The sequence below is a fragment of the Lathyrus oleraceus genome, chromosome 5 (genome assembly GCF_024323335.1).
Source record: "Lathyrus oleraceus cultivar Zhongwan6 chromosome 5, CAAS_Psat_ZW6_1.0, whole genome shotgun sequence".
NCBI classification, from domain to species: Eukaryota; Viridiplantae; Streptophyta; class Magnoliopsida; order Fabales; family Fabaceae; genus Lathyrus; species Lathyrus oleraceus.
Genome location: NC_066583.1, coordinates 380,464,992 through 380,470,991, shown reverse-complemented (window position 1 = coordinate 380,470,991; position 6,000 = coordinate 380,464,992).

The following is a 6,000-nucleotide window of genomic DNA, read 5'->3' as shown; positions in this document are numbered from 1 at the left end:
ACTTTGATTCATAAAATACTTTATCATACATTAAAGGTCCTTTAAAATATAATTAAAAAATAATTGCTATGCGAATATGTGGCTGATGTTTTGATTCTTCAACACATCAATGAAAAGACATTGGTAAATAAACACACACACACACTCATATTTCATCCATGCTTAATATATGAAATATCACAACTCCCACTTATCAGACAATCTTCTAATTGTTTTTTTAAGTCATGGCCAACAATATACTAATAAGTTTAACCTCAACAAACTCTAGAGATTTAAGAAAATTGAAAAAGAGTTACCATAAGGTTTTGAACTAATTCCAAACAGGTAAGTTTTGTTGTAAGACAACTAACAAACTCAAAACATTTGTTATAAGACAATTAACAAACTTAATATTGTCACAAGATAACTAAGGAAACTAACAAACTCAAAATATTGTTAGAAGAGAAATAACTTCAAGGTTGTTTTTCCATATAGAAAATAAATATAAAGAAAATCAAATCTATGTTTTATTTCTCTATGACACAAAGTCTCTAGAAATTTTATGCATCAATTCTTGCTATCGATATTAGTTTTAGATTGTTCTTTATCAACTAGGAAAAAGTTTCTCCATTTTTTGTTGAAACACAAAATAAATATTTATTAGAATAAGTCAAATGAGAAAGAAAAAAAAAGAAAATTTGGTTAGGGTTTCAATATTAGGGGAAAAAGAAACAGGAAGATTCATGATGGTGATGAAGAGAGACAAACGAAAAAGTGAAACAAACTTACGTGGTATGTGGTTGTGTGGCAGAGGCGGAGGCGGGAGCTCAAGGATGAAGATAGAAAGGTGGTGATGTGTTGATTTGAAATGAAGAAAGAAACCCTAACACAGTCTGAGAGAAAAACAATAAATGAAAGTAGTATATGTTATGAAGAAAATTTTACCTTGTACCCCTACAGTTAGCCTCATACCCCTACAAAATTTTAAAAATTCTCATTCTACCCTTAATTGGTTTTAACCAATTTACCATTTCATTTTTACCATTCAGTTGAAAATTTCAGAAATTACACGTTTCACACCCCTCGCACCGGAACTCCTGCAAAAAGACTTCCGGTATGTATTTTTCCCAAACCGGAAGACTTCAAGAATGACTTCCGGAACACACAAAACAATGAACCGGAAGACTTCATGAAAGAGTTCCGGTTCAATCAGAAAAAATTTACAAACCGGAACACTTCTTGAAAGAGTTCCGGTAAACAAATTTACACATACCGAAACTCTTTGGAGAAGAGTTCCGGTTTGTATAATATGTGTTCCGGAACTCTTTCAAGAAGTGTTCCGGTTTGTTTGTTTTTGTTTTTTTTAATTTTTTTTAATCTGTTTTTTATTTTGCAGGAATGGAAAATCTTCCCCAAATATGTGTAGATACTATTGATGCGTTTATAACGACAGAAAGATTTGGTACACGAGAAGAGGTTATCAGATGGATTAAAGAGGTTGGAATCGATAATAAAGTAATTGTTATTATCAGTCGTTCAGATACTGAAACGGGGAAGAGAGGGAGAAGTAACAAATTAATATTTGGTTGTGATAAAGGTGGGAAACACAAGATTACTGATAGTGGTACCCAAAGTGCGTCCAAGAAATGTGGATGCCCATTTAAAATCAGGTCGACTCCGGCGAAAGATGGATATGGTTGGAGGATTGATGTAAAATATGGGTTACATAATCATGGTTTACCTGATAGATTAGAAGGTCATTCGTTTATTAGTAGGTTGACCACAGATGAGGAGCAACATGTCGCTGATTTGACAAAGAGACATGTACCACCTAGACACATATTGCTTTCCTTGTAAGACCGATATCCTGAGAATGTCACTCGGATTACGCAAGTATACAAGCATAAGAGTGTGATACAAAAAGAGATAAGAGGTCCTAGGAGTGAGATACAACATCTGTTTAAGCTTATTGAGGATGCAGACTATGTCTATTGGAGTAGAAAAAAGGATGACTCGGAAGTGGTGAGAGAGATATTTTGGGCACATCCTGATTCAGTTAAGTTGTTGAATATTTTTCCGATTGTGTTAGTTATGGATAGCACCTACAAGACAAATAAATATAGACAACCTTTGTTTGAAATTGTTGGCATGACATCGACCGAGTTGACTTTTGCTGTTGCATTTGCGTATATGGAGTCTGAGCAAACATAGAATTTTTGTTGGGTATTGGAGAAATTAAAAGAGTTGTTTGTGAAGAAAGACATGTGTCCACAAGTGATTTTGACAGATAGAGATCTTGCTTTGATGAAAGCAATTGAAATTGTGTTTCCCAGGTCGATTAATTTGCTATGAAGATTTCACATTAACAAAAACGTTGGTGCCAAATGCAAACAACATGTGGTGAATGACCTGCAAAAGACGATAGACACGTTATGGATGGAAGTTGTCTGGGATAGTGATGAGGTTGAGTGTGGTCAACGGTTGCATCAACTTGAGCAAGCATGTGTTGATTATAGTGGATTTATTAATTATGTGAAAGACACATGGTTGACTCCACATAGGCATAGATTTGTTGGAGCATGGATTAATCGAGTGCTACATTTGGGTAACACAACGACTAATGGGTACGTCTTATAACTTTGTATGTGTTATTTTTATATGTGATATTATTTCTATGTATTTTTTATGTGTTATTTTCAATATTTTTAGGGTTGAATCTGTTCATTGGAAGTTAAAGCAGATGTTAGGAAACAATATAGGTGACATGGTCAAATGTTGGGAAGCCATGAATAATAACTTGAGGTTACAACTGGGAAACATTAGAGCTTCTTTTCAAAAGAGTTTTTACGAAGTTGAGCACGCGCACGTAAGTCCCTTTTATGGTTACTTGTGTGGTTCCGTATCTCGAGCTGCTTTGAGACGTATTGCTGAAGAGTTATTGAGAGTTGATTATGTTGGAACTAACAGGCAAATATATGGTTGTACTCTTAGAACATCTTATGGGTTACCTTGTGCTTGTGAGTTAGGAAGATACACACTAGGTGGTATACCGATACCCATTGATGATGTTCATGTTCATTGGAGGAAACTAACTATGGAAGTTGAGTTAGAGGTAGGTGAAGATGATGGATCAGAGGTGGATATGACTTCTGCAATGGATGAATTGTGGAGACGATTTAGGTCATTAGATGTTATTGGAAAAAGGGCATTAAAGAGTAGGATATGTGAACTAGCATACCCAACAATGACTCCATTCTGTCCACCACCTGAGAAACTAAAAACCAAAGGAGGAGTGAAGAAGAAAGGGAAAAAACCAGCAGAATATGATGTTTATAGGGACCCTTCGTATCATGAGTATGTTGATAAGGCATCTCAATCTTCACAAAGGCAATCTCAACCATCACAGACATCGAAGAAGATAAAATTATCAAAGAAGCAACCACAATTCATTCTTCAATTTCCTAATCATATTAGGCCATACATTGAAGATGTAGTTAATGTTGAATCAGATGGTAATTGTGGATTTAGAGTCATTGCATCATTGCATGGATATGGTGAGGATGGTTGGCCAATGGTTCGCAGAGAGTTGGGGTTGGAAATAATAGACAAGGATAGGTCAACTTTGTATGGCAAGTTATTTTCTAATCGGTTGTCAGAAGTGAGAGAATCTTTGATGATAGAATCCTTTGGTTCACAGCCACCAGAAAAATGGTTGAGTCTACCAGATATGGGTTACTTGATAGCGAATCGCTATAATGTTGTACTTGTCTGTTTAGGCAATCCGTGCATGACTTTATTTCCGATGACAAGTTCACATTCACCAAATGTCTATATTTATTGCATTGGTTTTGTTAACCACAATCATTGGGTTCAGGTACGTATTTTGTATGACAAGTTATGTTATATGCCTAAATATTTTAATTATTTCACTACATTATTTCAGTTAATATTTTATGTTATATGACTTAATATTTTAATTATTTTACTTTATCATGTTAACATGAAAGAGGGGTTTCCATTGCCACCGGTCACATTAGATTGGAGGAAATTTTGTTCTCATACAGCAACTACTTGGATGTTAGGATTTGCAGGACGTATGCAACATTGGCAATTACTTACACCTGTATTAGCATGAATATGTACTCAAAACATAAATATGTAATCAAAACGTGAATTTTATATTATGTCTATTATATTCAGTTCTAAAACTTAATACATAAATCAATGTAAACGAGAAATATGCAAAGCTTCAAATAAATCAGCAAACTGTGGATCTTCCTCTTCGGCATTAACCTGTCTCAGATAGCGATGAATCAATGTAGATGCACGAGCCCAATCAGGACCAGATGGTCCGGCGTCATATACAGGAACTGGTACCTCTCTAGGATCGTCACGATGGGGAGGGACCAACGTGGATGCGAAACACAATAATACCACTCCAGATAACCATCTTCTACATCAGATGGAGTGGTGGCCAGGGTAGATGGACCGATCACAGCGATAACACTCTGATGGTAACTAATCCAATCAACATCAATATCCATCGCCATCATACAATCAAGAGGTGGGGATGGAACATACTGCCTATACCCGAACTGACGTAAACATCTTCCAGGCAAGTATGGAATAACTGTTTCACCCCACTTCAAACAACCCCTGTAAAGACATATCTCATCAAATAGACGCCATGCTCTATGATCCTCAAATGGATGCCATATGACGTCGGCAGGTGTCAGCTCGTCCAAAATAGGTTGTAAATCATCAACCTTCAGGACTCCTTGCCTATACGACCATCTCATCGCTCGGGAAAGACCACAGTTATCAACAGGTTTCCAATTCTCCCCTCTTTTTCCAACAGTTGGAAAGTATTCGTGAATCCAGCACTGTTACAAAATACAAATATAATAAATAAAATAAATTAAGTTAACATATTTTATAAAATGAATCCAACACTTAATAAACAAAATTAAATTATATACCTGTAGGAAAGTAGGATATCCACCGAGCTGTTTGCAACTGTACATGGACGCATCTCCAAGATATCTGTATAGGGTAACTAGTGCAGCTGCTCCCCAACTATATCCTGAACATCTATCCAAGTCCGTAAACAGGAGGAGGTATCGTGCCTCTACAAGTGTAAAGATCTTATCGGCAAATATGGTGGAACCCACCAACATCAATAGATATGCTCTGGTCGCATATGCCCAGCTGGAAGCAGCTCTATGATGTACGAATAAATCGTATAACCACTCCAACTTGTAATACGACCCCCTGCAGCTACGAACATGTGATTGTGCTTCACCCTGTGACACTCCTAGGTAGTCAATAGCAAGTTCAACAGCTACCTCTTCCGTCACATCATGAGGACTCCATAAGATACCCCTGATGGGCAAGTGAAACAAACAATAGACATCATCTAAAGTAATGCTCATTTCACCAAACGGCACGTGAAATGAAGATGTCTCTAGATGCCATCTTTCCACAAATGCAGAGACAAGATTTGTGTCTATCTTGTTCAGACTGGTTCTCTGAAGTGAAGATAAACCAGATCTAGATACCCAACTCTCCATCTGTGGTGGAAGATCAAATGGAACCCTAGAAGTCAACTTCAGCCCATGTCCAACAACCTTCAACTCTTTCTTTGGACCTTTTTCCTAAAAACAATTAAAACACATATTAGAAAACACAATATAAAATATTCAACTATTATTCATTTTCAAATATATCCCGTTTACTTACCTCACCGAACCATAAATGTCGAGCAACATGATGCTCGTACTTCACCAAAAGAGACGTATTGTACGGGCCTCCTGGATATCCAGTCGGCTCAGCTGCAGATGAAGATGCACCCCGGTCTAACGTGCGGACTGGAATCCTACCATCTGCACCTCGTCTTCGAACCACTGCAAAAATTTTTTTTTTAAAAATAATTAAAAAAAAAAACATATCGGAACACTTCAAAGAAGAGTTCCGGTGAATAAAAAAAAGGATGACTACCGGAACACTTTTTAAAAGAGTTTC